The 16,041-nt window shown below is 46.6% G+C and overlaps 1 protein-coding gene across 4 annotated transcripts in view; it reads left to right on the forward strand.

Moving 5' to 3' along the window:
* RAD51 (RAD51 recombinase) overlaps window positions 1–16,041 on the forward strand; it is a 75,944-nt gene that overhangs the window by 55,041 nt on the left and 4,862 nt on the right. The window lies entirely within an intron of this gene.

Genomic DNA, 16,041 nt, shown 5'->3' on the forward strand with positions numbered 1-16,041 from the left:
AATCATCCGTCCACAATATTTTGAGATATCCTGCTTTGTATCGTTTTTGGCCCTATCTTCCAATGGTGAAGAATAACTTTAAAAACTCTACTAGCTGGATCCGGATCCGGATCTTCACCAAAATTGAATCGATTCTTGTTACACACACAACCTGTCCAACTAGTTTTGTCCAAATCCATCCATAACTTTTGGAGATATCCTATCGCCCAATGGTGAAGAATCACTTAAAAAATTAAATAACTCTCATATCTGAAGAGGAGGACACAATATCTGAAGAGGACACAATTCTCATATCTGAATAACTCTCATAACTCTGGTGGCAATCATAGGCCACCATTAGGTTATCCTTCCAGTGAAGGGAGGGGGGATGGGGAACAGAGTGAGAGTGAGAGTGAGAGTTTGAGCAGGAGAGGGGAAGGGAGGGAGGGAAACAGACCTACCGTCATGTGAAAAAGTAAGTACACCCCATGTAAAGTTTTGACTTTTTCAACATATTTCAACATGCAGGTATTTGATCTTAATTTCAACAATATTGATAGATAAAGGTGATATAATATAACAAATATCATGAAACATTTACATTTTGTAGTCCATTGTATAATTTAAATAAACATATATGCAAATTTTGCATGTGGAAAAAGTAAATACACCCTGACATTTATCACTACTTCAAATACCTAAAATTAGAATCAGGGGCACCAGCTCAGGTACAAATGATTAGAACATCGTGAGAGAGGATCTTGGAGGAACCTGACTTATTTAAACCTCAGACATTTAGTTTGGTTTGCTCTTTGTTGTTGAAGTGTGCGGCGTCACCATGCCAAGATCAAAAGAGCTCTCTGACGCCTTCAGAAAGAAGGTTATAGATGCCTACGAGTCTGGGAAGAGATTTAAAAAGCTCTCTAAACAATTATAAATCAATCATTCGACTGCCCGGAAGATCATCCACAAGTGGAGAAGATTCCAAACAACTGCCAACTTGTTCAGGCCAGGCCGCCCCAGCAAGTTCAGCCCGAGAGCAGACACCAAGATGCTGAAAAGTCTCTAAGAACCCCAGAATGTCATCACGGGACCTACAGGTAGCTCTTGCCACTGTTGATGTCAAAGTGCACGAGTCTACCATTAGAAAGAGGTTGCACAAATTTGATCTACATGGGAGGTGTGCCAGGAGGAAACCTTTGCTTTCCAGAAAGAACATCAGGGCAAGACTAAAGTTTGCCAATGAACACCCAGGCAAAGACCAGCACTTCTGGAACAATGTGGTCTGGACAGATGAGTCAAAGGTAGAGCTATTTGGCCACAGTACCAGAAGACATGTTTGGCGAAAACCAAAGACAGCATTTGACCACAAGAACCTGATACCAACTGTAAAGCATGCTGGTGGAAATATTACGGTTTGGGGCAGCTTTGCTTTATCAGGGCCTGGGCAGCTCACCATCAAATTGTTACGGATCGCGGATTAGATGTTATTTACCGAGCGGTGGTATTGCCGCGACCTAACAGTTCCCCCGATTCTTCCCCAACTCACCCGATTCCACCCGAACGTTGGCCAAATCGCGCTACGCTAAATCAATGATTGGAAAGGACACAACGACTGGGATAAATGAAACGACGCCAGGGGTACAGTTCTCAAGACCTCCGGAGGAGGGTATAATTAGTGGTGGAGAAAAGGGGTAGATTACAAGGTAGAGTGAGGTAAAAGACACAGAAGAGATGGGCACTTAAATACAATCTTATCTTAGCCCAGACAGACCACAGACAAACGGAACAAGGCTGACTTACACAGGGATTGATGGCAGGAAGGGACAGGTAGTCGATAGCACAAGGTGCACCTTGGCTCGGGGACAGGATCAAGCACGGTCCAAGAGATGCAGGGAGGCCTCACAGCGCTCGGAGGTGACGTCTTTCTTTCTCCAAGCTCAGCGCGCATCTGACGTCACCACTCCCTCGGCTGCGCATGCTCAACGGGGAGTGACACGCCCTCGGCTGGTTGGCTCCGCCCCAGATGGGACCGGTCCGCCGCTTCCATTGGGTGCGGGGGTTACCGGGCTCCGCCCTTGACGAGGAGCTGACAGGGAGCCCCTATTTGGTAACCCCGTCGAGCACATGTTTGATGGCGGCTCGTGGGGAAGGCCTCGTGCCCTCCCAACACCCCCTACCAACCAAGCCGGAGTGAGGACGCGCACTCCCTGTGCACGCCGCCGCCGTTGCTGTTGTTGTTGTTGCTGAACCGTGAGGAAGAGCTGCGGGGAGGTATTGGGAGGTCCTAAACTTCCTAACGGTGCCATACAATCACATTCTGGTGCAACGAAGGGTCAGAATTAATGGAAACGAGTCCTTAACTGACATAGACTAAGAATAACTAGCAAGATGTCCTATAGTTGTCTTACATGAGATGCGGTGAACCTGGGCACGACATTTAATGGGGGAAATAGGGGGAGGTCGGGTCTACAGAGTGTTGTTTACAGAAAATGGGACTAGGGAATGGGGGATTGGGGATAGTTGGGAAGTATTGAGGAAATAGGGGAATATTTACAAGCGGATATGGATGGATGCAAATCCCATATCCGCAACATTGCACCCTTCTCTACCTCGGGGCGTCCCGACCCGATAAATTTTTACCTACTTTAGTGTGGCACTCAGATGTAGTTCCCTCTACTATTAACTCAACCCTGAGTGCGACAGTTTTACAGATGTTCACAAATGAGTAAATATGTCCCCCTGCGACGTTGCACCCTTCTCCTAACAGAAACACACCCACAGGATAACCGAATCGCGGAAAGCATCCTCAAACTAAACATACAGCCGGTAGGGAGCATCATTTACACAAGACTACACTGATATTTACACTACGATCCAGGACCTGTTCTTTGAGGAACACATGCAGATGTTATGCATAGAGAGAGAGCACGCATGCCAGCATCGATACACCAACCCACGAGTGCCCTGTGGCCCTACGGCCTTTAATAATGTGCAGAGCACCCCGTCCAAGCACCAAAAGCACCACCCCATTATGCACAGTCAGCACCATCCGGTGCACCAATAAAGTGTTCAATAATAAATGCACAATCAAGTGTCCATGGTCACCGGTGGTGTCGCAGCCGGCCGATGTTCTGCCGCTGGTCTTGCCTTCATGGAGTGCACTTGGCCTTCTGGCTTCTTTAGAAATAAAGAAAGGCGCCAACCGCGTCCATTTCTAAATTGTGGCCGTCAGGGGGGCCAACTAAAAGTGGTTCACCTGTATGGCATAGGTGCCACGTTGACCCAGAGGTCCATCCACGGGTGGTGCTTGACCGCAAAAGAACTGCGGTCCATTGTGGGCGGCCACAAAAATTGCGGTCCATATGGTGTATCGATCCAGGCAGCAAGCAGCGGAAGTACAGGCCCACAACTGCGGAGCCAGCACCTCTCTCTCTCCTCTCTCTCTGCCCCAAAGCCAGATCCTCGGAGGTGGGAGACAAAAGAAGACAAGTGAGTAAGGTGGTAAGGGCGCAAAAGTGCACGCAATTCAAGGTAATGCACACTGGGGGCACATGGGAACCAGGTGAGACAGGTACGTTCCTACCGTACGCCCCCCCCCCCCCACCAGGTAACCTACATTGCCCCTCCCTTACCCCTTACTGTATCCACAAAACACAACACTACCCATAAACATCTACTTTACACATCAACAAACGTCCCTACTGTCTTCCCCGTTCCTCCCATAAACCAAATTCGTCTTCTCTCCCTCCTAACCAATCAAATTTGCCATTTCCAACTCTCATGAAAATTTGCCATCTCCAACTCAACATCAAAATTTGCCATCACCAATTCATCATCAGTCCCTCCTAAGGAGGGAGAGATGGAATCACCCCAATGTCTTATCCACGTCGTGATGCGTCTCACAAATCCAAACAGCAATTCTCATTTCCTGCAACACAAAACAAAGAAAACACAGGTGTGGAGTCATCATCATCACCTCAGGTAAGTGGCTGCGTATGGTGCGACAGGTTCATCAATCCTAACTATTTCCTAAATGACTTTAACAACTTTACATTATCCGGGGTCTTTCCCTGCCAATCCATTGGCCAACTTACACTATGGGTTCTAAAAACCAATTCCCATTGACCAAACTGTGGTGCTTCTCAAGTTGGGGTCTCACTCCCCCGATTCATCACTCGGTGCCCCCGCACAATTTCGGTGGCTGGGTCGTGTGACGCTCCCAGCTGGTCCGCCCACCTGCACACCTCCACCACTGTTGTTGCCTACCGAGCTCACCTGCTCCTCACCCTAACCTAACTAACTGGGGAAGGCCCTCTCGCACTCTCACCCCCTCAGTGCCCTCTCTGGCACGGCCTGCCCGATCCACACCCGGGATCCTCAGGCACCCACTGACACTAACGGCTCCCAGAGCCCACCTGCGGCCTCACCTGGCCGACATCTAACAGTGGCGGAGTGCCCAACCATTCACACTCATACTAACAGGCCACACGACCAGCCAATTTCACCACACCAATGCACCCATCCACAATACCATTCTGCATCCGCACCACAAATGCCAATATCCAACCACAATTTACCTATACCTTCTAACTATTCTTTAAACTACCCTCCCCGGGTACTCGTGAAAAGGGGTCCACTCTTCCCCCATCCACACCTTCGCACCATGCACACCACTCCGTACCACCTACTCCAACTCTCTCCACACCACTCATTCCAATACTCCATGTATTCCACACACCTGTACTTGCACACCTGTGCTCTCATACTTGGTGCCGCCTGCACCCTTCTCTCCCCCAAGCGCATTCGCGCTGATCCACAACACTCACTACTCAAAAACTGCTCCACACACCTGTCCAGTTCTCACACAGCATCATCTCATCTAACTACTCCCCCCTGAAACTTGCGCTTCCCAGTCGTTCCTTTAAACTATTGCGCTCCCTCATCATTATAATCCACTCTAACCTACCTGCGTCCCCACTACAGGTATTCTTGTCACTAACTAATCTTAACGTCACCTAATGTCATCTTCGCTAGATCCCTACACACAATATCCTAACCCACCCGGGCTAGTTTCCACTGCCATACACCCCATAAACTAGTGCTCCTTTGCCCCCCTATCATGGGAAGGGTGGCAGGGATGCCACCCTTACCCACCGTCATACGGCGCGAGTGGGACCTTGTGGGACCACCTCGTATGTGAGTCGTTGCCCGCCTGCCGGACCCCGTGCGTCGCCCCTTGCGGGGTCAGCGCGGGGCCGAACCGGCCGGGCCCCCACAGTACATTACCCCCAAGGGGCTCCCGTGCCTCCCCTGTCCCTCTAAAAACTACCCCTGTTGGTGTCGATGCATGCGTCACACTTCCGCAACCCGCTACCCATTCCATACCACCACAACCTTGCTCACTCACACCTCGCACCTCTCCCATCACCGGACCCTCTCGCTCGCACCCTCGTTCCATACCCTCCGGACCAGCCATACACCTCACTCTTGGCCTCTCACGAACATCCGGGTCCATCTCGACCCCCAAGCTTATTAAATCACCTGGCGCATCATACGCACGACCATATTGGTCACCACTTACACCGGGTCCTCTTTCTCTTCGCTTCTCCTCCATCACCTGCGAATCCCTCATCCGGTTAATGAGCACATCATCACGATCCGAACACAGACTTTGGACCAATTCTTTTACTTCCTCCTTTATCTCTTTCTTATCCTCTCTCCGTCGCTTCTTAATTTCGCTCACCCCTTCTTCCACTTCTTCTAATTTCTGCTTCACCTCCTTCATCTCCTCGTGCGCCCCCTTAAGTTCTTCCTCTAACTCCACCTTATTTTTTTCTATATGCTCCCGCACCTCCCACTCTTTAACCTCCATCACCTCTACCACCTTGTTCATTTTCCTCGTCAGGTCCTCATGTACCGTCTGACACTCTTTTTTAATTACCCCTACGTCCTTTTTCATCTCCTTCTGTGTCGATTTTAAACCCTCTATTACCGCTGTGTTCTTCTTTACCTGGTCCCCCAACTCCTTTTGTCCCACTGTCAGTTGTTCTACTCCCAGCGTCAACTCCTCTATACCACCTTGCAATTTTACAGTCCCCTTTCTCACCTCCTTCTCCATGCGCTCCTTACAGTGCCTCACCTCCTCGCGCACTCCTCCGACCTCCTCACTCACACCTCTTCTGATCTCTTCTCCCATCACTTGCATCTCCTGCCCAGATGCCACCCTCCTCCGACCTCCTCACTCACACCTCTTCTGATCTCTTCTCCCATCACTTGCATCTCCTGCCCAGATGCCACCCTCATCTGCTCCATTTCCTCCCTGTGAGCATCCAATTTAGTTTCTACCCCCATTCTGACCCCCTCTATCTGCTGCCCCATTTGTTTAACTTCCCTTTCTGCTTGGTCCCTCATGTCCCTCAATTTGCCTTCCATACTGTTTTCTAACCCCTCTAACCCCTTTTTCATCCCTTCCATTTGATTCTCTTGAGCGGCCATTCTGTTTTCTACCCCCGTTAACCCCTCCTGTATTTCCCCTAATCTATTGTCTAATCCCTCAAATTTGTTGTCTAGTCCCTCAAATTTGTTTCCTAATCCCTCTATTCTACTCCCTAACCCTCCGATCTGGGCCCCCATGTCCTCCCTCAATTTCTCGCTATTGGACCCCATCCTTTGTTCTAACCGTTGGCTATTGGCCCCCATGTCCTCCCTCAATTTCTCGCTATTGGACCCCATCCTTTGTTCTAACCGTTCGCTATTCTGGGCCATAAGGGCCGTCATTTGTATTAAAAAAAGGTTCAAATCTACCAGCGGCGCTGCTACGGTCGCGGGCGCGGTCGCCGTAGCCATCTGCGAGGCGCCATTTTGCGCGCCCGTAACCTCGTGCGCGAGGACGCCATTTTGCGAACCTGCCGCCCTCACTGCTTCGCTCTCCTCATGTCCCTCAATTTGGTCCTGGATCGACCCTGCCTCACTCTCCTCTACCGGAACCCAGCCGTCTTGATCTGCCATAGCGCGACTTTCAAAATTCGGGTTTTTTGTAAAACAAAACAATTTCCAACTGCTTGTAATTTTGAGCGCGTTAAGCGCGCTTCGGGCCTCGTATCTCACTCCTCGACACCAATTGTTACGGATCGCGGATTAGATGTTATTTACCGAGCGGTGGTATTGCCGCGACCTAACAGTTCCCCCGATTCTTCCCCAACTCACCCGATTCCACCCGAACGTTGGCGAAATCGCGCTACGCTAAATCAATGATTGGAAAGGACACAACGACTGGGATAAATGAAACGACGCCAGGGGTACAGTTCTCAAGACCTCCGGAGGAGGGTATAATTAGTGGTGGAGAAAAGGGGTAGATTACAAGGTAGAGTGAGGTAAAAGACACAGAAGAGATGGGCACTTAAATACAATCTTATCTTAGCCCAGACAGACCACAGACAAACGGAACAAGGCTGACTTACACAGGGATTGATGGCAGGAAGGGACAGGTAGTCGATAGCACAAGGTGCACCTTGGCTCGGGGACAGGATCAAGCACGGTCCAAGAGATGCAGGGAGGCCTCACAGCGCTCGGAGGTGGCGTCTTTCTTTCTCCAAGCTCAGCGCGCATCTGACGTCACCACTCCCTCGGCTGCGCATGCTCAACGGGGAGTGACACGCCCTCGGCTGGTTGGCTCCGCCCCAGATGGGACCGGTCCGCCGCTTCCATTGGGTGCGGGGGTTACCGGGCTCCGCCCTTGACGAGGAGCTGACAGGGAGCCCCTATTTGGTAACCCCGTCGAGCACATGTTTGATGGCGGCTCGTGGGGAAGGCCTCGTGCCCTCCCAACACCCCCTACCAACCAAGCCGGAGTGAGGACGCGCACTCCCTGTGCACGCCGCCGCCGTTGCTGTTGTTGTTGTTGTTGTTGCTGAACCGTGAGGAAGAGCTGCGGGGAGGTATTGCGAGGTCCTAAACTTCCTAACGGTGCCATACAATCACATTCTGGTGCAACGAAGGGTCAGAATTAATGGAAACGAGTCCTTAACTGACATAGACTAAGAATAACTAGCAAGATGTCCTATAGTTGTCTTACATGAGATGCGGTGAACCTGGGCACGACATTTAATGGGGGAAATAGGGGGAGGTCGGGTCTACAGAGTGTTGTTTACAGAAAATGGGACTAGGGAATGGGGGATTGGGGATAGTTGGGAAGTATTGAGGAAATAGGGGAATATATACAAGCGGATATGGATGGATGCAAATCCCATATCCGCAACAATATAATCCACTATGAATTCTTCATTGTACCAGAGTGTGCTTGAGGATAATGTGAGGCCATCTGTAGGAAAGTTGAAGCTCAACCGAAGGTGGACCTTGCAACGTGACAATGACCCTAAACATACCAGTAAATCCACCAAGGAATGGCTGAAAAGAAAGAAATGGAGGGTTCTGGAATGGCCAAGTCAAAGCCCGGATCTAAATCCCATCGAGATGTTGTCGGGGGATTTGAAACGAGCTGTGTATGCAAGAAACCCCTCAAACATCGCACAGCTGAAAAAATTCTGCATGGAGGAGTGGGCAAAAATTTCTCCCAGTCGATGTCAGAGACTGGTAGACAATTATAAGAAACGCCTACTTGAGGTTGTTTCTGCCAAAGGGGGCAATACCACCTATTAGAGCCAAGGGTGTACTTACTTTTTCCACATGCGAAATTTGCATTTATGTTTATTTAAATTATACAATGGACTACAAAATGTAAATGTTTCTTGATATTTGTTATATTATATCACCTTCATCTATCAATATTGTTGAAATGAAGATCAAATAGCTGTATGTTGAAATATGTTGAAAAAGTCAAAACTTTACATGGGGTGTACTTACTTTTTCACGTGACTGTACACTACTTATAATTGCTCAAGTTTTTATCAATGCACAGTAATGGAATTTAAATGTCATTGGACCAAACCCCTTATAAAGTGAAAAGCAGAAGAGGAATAAGCAGAGTTATTTGTATTTGTGCAAATATTTGCAGTAAAGCCATGCTTTTTGAAGAAAAGAAAAAAAAAGATCTATCTTTTTGTCACGTCACGCTATGTCCTCCTAAATGGTTGTGCAGAAATTCACCAAACTTGGTTGTTACGATCACCACACAACAAGAAGGTGTGAGAGCACTATCATTTTGGTGCCGCTCCCTCCCAAGGTGGCCTTGGTGGGGTCAAAAGGTCAAATACCAAAAAATGCAATTAAGGGCAGTTTTTCCAAACATTTTTAATGAAGCTTTGTATATGCAATCAACATTACGGGACGCATGAAATATATTACAATTTTTTTGGAATTGACCCCAGGATTAGGCCCCAGGGGGAGGGACCTTAGAGTCACAGGAGTCCAAAGAGATTATTTTTTTTCACTCAAAAATTTGATATTGGGTCATTCCTCGTGGAGCCTTCTGCCATCTTTCAACTTTGCTTTAGGCGGGAGGTTTGAGATGGCAGGCCATTGACTTCGCTCGAGTTGTTATTTTAAATTTCATTGTATTGGAGTGAAGGATTTATCTGTGGTATGTTTATGTAATTGTGCAATCCATGCTATTTGTAAAAGCCAACTTTAATGAGTTGACCTTGGATTAATGTTTCTAAAAATGTATACATGTGATTTGATCTTGGCAAAAAAGTCTTTCGGATATCTTGCAATCCTGTGCACCATTCCCTCATGGAAGTCAATTGGACCTTTGTAACATCGTTTGAATCCCACATCGCGACAGTGCTCATTCAGGCAAGCCTCGAAAAGGAAAACAGAATGGGCTTGCTGCAATACTGAGTTTGAGTGTGAGGCTGCGTTTTTCCCTTTGAAGCTAACCCTTTATTTAAAAAAATAATTCTGCCAAAGGGTGACACGAGGGTTGTAGTCGAGATGTTTATGTCCCTATAAAGTTCAGCCAGTGTGGTGCTTTTCGGAGGCGGGTTAAGATTGTCCTTTTTGTGTAAATGCCTTCGTAATGTTTTTCTTCAATGAATTTTCAAAACTGAGAGATAATAATAATAATAACTAGCCGAAACCCGTAGAACATCCATGGAAGGGAGGATGTGGTGTATGGATAGAGTGTACCATTATGGATGGCATAGGGGATTTGCTTGTCCGAGTAAGAGTTAGGAAAAAAGATCAATTTTCACTTGTGCAAAAATGCTACTCACAATTACATCACCTGTGCGTCGGCCTGTGATTGAGCCAGAGAGTTGGCCTGTGAGTCAACTTCCTTTCCAATGTCTGCAAGAATTGAAATACTGATTGTGAATGTGTAAAATTATATGAAAGAAGAACATGCATATCAATAGACGATGCCATCGAAAAGGAGAGCAGCTGTCAATAGAAAAGGATGTCTGACATCAATTTGACATTATTGCACAGGAAATGACAAACAAAGAAACAGTTCATTTCCATCGGGTAATATTATGATGAGAGATCAGCCGATACCTTTATTATGTCCATCAGCATCCATGGCACTTAGAAAAAAAACGCAGCATCAGCCAGCCGCAGCCAACTATCACGTACCGTCTCGAAGTCAATGCCATCCTTTTATCTCTTCGTATACAAGTACAACTCACTGATCGCAACGTCACTCCATTTAACTTTATTAAAATGACGATAAAGACGTGAAATCCGTGGAACATCCACGGAAGGGATATCGTTCGTCTGTTTTCAGCTCGTTATCTTTAAGCTTCCTTACGTCTCGCCACCTGCTACACCTCTCTGAGTTACGAGGATTTATGCAACGCACCCCGAGTATCGCAACGTCACTCCATTTAACTTTATTAAAATGATGATAAAGACGTTTCCTTATATATCCTAATTTCAAATGTTCAAGGGAATAAAAAAAGCTTACTTACGTCTCGCCACCTGCTACACCTCTCTGGGTTACGAGGATTTATGCAACGCACCCCGAGTATCGCAACGTCACTCCATTTAACTTTATTAAAATGACGATAAAGACGTTTCCTTATACAGTGGAACCTTGACTTACGAGTGCACCAACTTACGAGTTTTCCGAGATACGAGCCGTCGCTCGGGCGGTTTATTGCTTTGAGATGCGAGCCGAGATCTGAGTTACGAGCTTACGCCACCCGCCACCAGGTGGGTTCCGGTCACGTGGTTATCTTGCCGTGCAAGCATTTCTGCCGTATATCGCTGCTGTTTTGTTTTCGCATGTTGGTTATTTTGGAGCTTACGCCAGCCGCCACCAGGTGGGTTCCGGTCACGTGGTTATCTTGCCGTGCAAGCATTTCTGCCGTATATCGCTGCTGTTTTGTTTTCGCATGTTGGTTATTTTGGAGCTTACGCCAGCCGCCACCAGGTGGGTTCCGGTCACGTGGTTATCTTGCCGTGCAAGCATATCTGCCGTATATCGCTGCTGTTTTGTTTTCGCATGTTGGTTATTTTGGAGCTTACGCCACCCGCCACCAGGTGGGTTCCGGTCACGTGGTTATCTTGCCGTGCAAGCATATCTGCCGTATATCGCTGCTGTTTTGTTTTCGCATTTTGGTTATTTTGGAGCTTACGCCAGCCGCCACCAGGTGGGTTCCGGTCACGTGGTTATCTTGCCGTGCAAGCATATCTGCCGTATATCGCTGCTGTTTTGTTTTCGCATGTTGGTTATTTTGGAGCTTACGCCAGCCGCCACCAGGTGGGTTCCGGTCACGTGGTTATCTTGCCGTGCAAGCATATCTGCCGTATATCGCTGCTGTTTTGTTTTCGCATGTTGGTTATTTTGGAAAATTTCTTAGTTTCAACCATGGGTCCTAAGTAATTGAGTGCCAAGGGCAGTACTGAGAAGAAGAAGAGGATGATGTGCTTGGATATAAAACACGCAATCGTCGAAAAACATGAGCGAGGTGTGCGTGTTGTCGACTTGGTGAGGCGGATGTGAAGGCAGCTGAAGATTTTATTATAACTTTTGCCGAACTGATAGAAGCCGAACGATACATCCCCCAGCAAATCTTCAACTGTGACGAGACAGGGCTCTTCTGGAAAAAGATGCCGAGGAGGACGTATATAACGGCAGAGGAGAAGAGCATGCCAGGCCACAACTTGTTCAGAGTGCCGGCGATAGCTCGCCTTCTCTTTGTGGAAGACACGGTGAGATCCTTAACATCCAACAACTAATGGGACGCAAACGGGGCGCCCAGTTTAGCGGTACACACATTGATGAATCACCCTGCCTGTGAAACACCGACATGACAGGTTATAGCTGGGTCGGGATTCAAACCCAGGCTGGACAGTTTAGAGTCAAGTGTGCGTACCTCCAGTCCAGGCCATCCTGCCAACTTGTATGCTGCATACAGGTGAAATATAAAGCGCGAGATATTTTTATATATACTGCATATTTAAAAAAAAATTGGTGTGGTTTTTGGCGGGCTGGAACGGATTAATAGCATTTCAATGCATTTTAATGGGGAAATTTGATTTGAGAAACGAGCAAATTGAGTTACGAGCTCGGTCACAGAACGAATTAAACTCGTAAGTCAAGGTTCCACTGTATATCCTAATTTAAAATGTTCAAGGGAATAAAAAGACCATTTGGTTCACACCACCCATCACACCACTCAACTGTCCAATCAGCGGACGGCTCGCATCGCCTTCGCCCAGCAGACGCCAATACGATGGTGTCGTAAGATGGCGTCGTATCGGCCGATAATCGGATGCTTTTGGGTCCCAAAGTCGGCGAATTCAGATTTTTCGAGTATGGCTGTACCTGATAAACAAAGAGCGCGGTTCGTAGATGGAAAATGCATTAGTGCCGTGAGCATCGGGTCACTGGGTGCGGCGTAAAAGGGATAACAAAGTCGAGTCCTTACGGTATTATAATAATAATAAAGGAGTTATATAGCCCCATCAAGCAGAGTTAACGACCCTCGTGGCGCTTTACATTATCATGCGAATGCACACACACCGCACACACATACACACACATACACAAACATACACACACACAGACACACCGACACACCTTCACTCTTGCCCTATTCCTCTCCCTCCCCATTCAAAACCCACAGATGTGTACTCTCCCCTCCTCCTCCCCCTCCCTCCCCCGCACACGTACACAGACATACTCTCGATCTCTGTCCCACCTCAAACCAAAGGGAAAACGGGACTTAGACTTTGAAAAACTTGTGAAACAGATAGATTTTGAGGGAGGTTTTAAAGGCAGGAAGTGTCAACATGTCGAACAGAGGAAGGCAAGTCATTCCAGAGCAGAGGTGCAGCAAAGGAAAAGGATTTCTCACCAAACGACTTGGTGCTGGTGGCTCCAAGGTCATAGTCGTCGCTTGAACGAAGCCGTCGCCGAGGTTCATAGAGAGTGAGCAAATCGGAGAGATAGTGAGGTCCCGTTCCACACAATGATTTATAACATATTGTGCAAATTTTGTATTGCACACGAGCAGAGACAGGCAGCCAGTGTAAAGATTCAAGGAGCGGAGTAACATGGTCAGACTTCTTCACCTTGCAGACAAGTCGAGCGGCAACGTTTTGAACCTTTTGTAACTTATCCAAGAGAAACTGAGGGCAGCCAGCATACAAAGAATTACAATAGTCTAGCCTTGAGAGGACAAGGGCACAGACCAGAGTTAGAGCAGCAAGAAAGTGGCGAATGGATGCGATCTTTCGCAGCTGAAAGTATGCTGATTTGCAAGTTTGAAGTACTTGCTTGGAAAATGTCATGTTACAGTCGAAAACCACACCAAGGTTCTTGGCCGACGAAACAAAGTTTACATCGGTTTCACCAACATGAATAGTGGTAGGAAGTGAACATTGTAGAGGACATCTGTGCGATCTTACAATCATTGACTGTTTTAGCATCGTTCAGCTGAAGTTTGTTTTGGGTCATCCACACCTTCACGTCGGCAATACAGCCTTCTAACACTTCAACAGTGGGCACGATTTGTTGAATCGTGCTTCCTTTGTACAGCTGTGTGATCAACTGAATGTCTGGCAACAAGATCAAATAGAGGCTGAGTGTACAAAAGAAAGAGGATAGGTCCCAGGACTGAGCCTTGGGGAACGCCAAAGGAAAGCGGAGAAGGGGCTAATAATAAGGGGCTAATAAGATAAGTTAATAATGATTTATATTTGGTTGAAATGCATACAGTAAAACCACTTTTATCTGGAATGGTCAGGCCAAAGGATGTTCTGGATAAACAATATTTCTGGTTGATGGCCGTCGTTAAAGGATGAATAAATAAAAACAGGATGACGTGTTTTGAAGCCTTATTCATCCTCCCCAAAAAGGATCAATAAACATAAGTATTATATACTGTACTTTATATATGTACTGTATCATAATAAACAAAAAATATATACTGTACAGTGTACTCTAAAATAAAGCATTTTGTATTTATAGGCATGTACTTGTTAGAAAGGAGTAATAAGAAGAAGCTTCGACTGTACTTCCCAATAAATACACTTGTATCCGCTACTAAAATGAAGACTCTATGTGATGTGAAAACACAGTGATCTAATTTTTTCCCCAAAACTCAAGTTGTTGCTGGATGCTTAGCACATTCTGCTGCACTTTCACGTCACCTCTTGATTTGCGAGCACACGTCTTCTTGGTCCAATCTCCTTCACTACTCCTGGCTGAAAATAGTTGTTATAACAATACTATCATTGTTGCGACCATCACTAGCAACCATTATAGGGATACAGGAATGGATGTTCCTTTACTGAGTGCTGTAACCCGAATTAGAAAAGACTGATGTGAAAACTCGAGCTGGATCTCACTGGAACCTGGAATGTTTTTTCAACGGGCCCTACTTCTGTACTGTAGTTTGGAAAAATCAGCATTCCAGGTTCCCTTTCACGAACAATTAGTGGTGGATCTAAAGAAATGTATTTGGGGTACTGTATTTCTGTTTCTGCCTTGTTCATTTATCGGGGAATTTATTACAGCACTTTTTGTCTGAAACGCTCATACAGGCAGGGAACCACTTATCCAGCAACCAAAAACTAGAAAGACTCAAACTGGCCGAATTTTTAAACCCCATGGTCCTACAATTTTTACCCTCACCAGAGGAGAGGGTATTGCATCCGAGTCCATTTGTTTGTTTGTCCGCACAGAACGCGAGTATGCTTTTCTCTGCAACCGTTGGTCCAATTAACACAAAACTTTCACCTTATATTAGGAGCGCCTCCTCCAGTGGAACGTTTTATCATAATTATGACGTCATATGTCACATGGTATGGGCACCATCTTGGAAAACCGAAAATATTTGCCCCTCTAATTATCTGAAACCGCTTCATGGAAAAAATTGAATCATGGCTTTGTCAAGTACTCCCCATAGGGGACAACATATATTCATGATTGTCATCGGTGCCTTCATTATGACATCATAATTAGAAAACTAGAACGCTTTATCTGATCAGTTTGAAATTTATTGAGCATGATCTACACAAAAATTGTGTGGGAGAATTAAATTGATGACATCGGTCATGTGGTTCGGCAGCCATATTGGATTGAACATCAATCAATGTTGTCAAAAAAAAAAACACAGCAGCTTTTAAACACCACACAAAATACACCAAACAAGCACATCCTGGTGAGGGTCTGCAATCTCTGATTGCTCTTTCTTGTTAACTTTTTAATCCTTTAATTCTGAAAAGTCGTTATTCGCAGGCCTTCTGAAAAGTGAAACGCCCCACTGAAAAGTTAATCAGCGGGAAAAATGTATCTCCACGGAAGTGACGTTGCGCAATCACCAGACAAACCAGTGAAGTGTGGTGTGTAATTCGGCTTCACCTCATTGTGCTCTCCAGTTTTGTGCACATAATTGTGGATTTGTCATACCTCCTGTATCACAATCATGTCTAGAAGGCCTACAACATCTGGATAAGCCAGTGGTGCTTCAAAAAGGAAGCAGTTATCGCTCAGTATCAAGCAAAAAAATGGCATGACGTGGGTGTTTCGGTGAAATGCCTGAGGAGCATTATGGCGTTGGTACATCGACAGTTTACGATGTAAAGCACCAAAAGGAGCAGATATTACAGTTTTATGGTGATGTGTCCAAGCTAATGGACAAAAGGAAAACA

This window comes from Myxine glutinosa, chromosome 12, assembly GCF_964187855.1.
Source record: "Myxine glutinosa chromosome 12, kmMyxGlut1.1, whole genome shotgun sequence".
NCBI lineage: Eukaryota > Metazoa > Chordata > Myxini > Myxiniformes > Myxinidae > Myxine > Myxine glutinosa.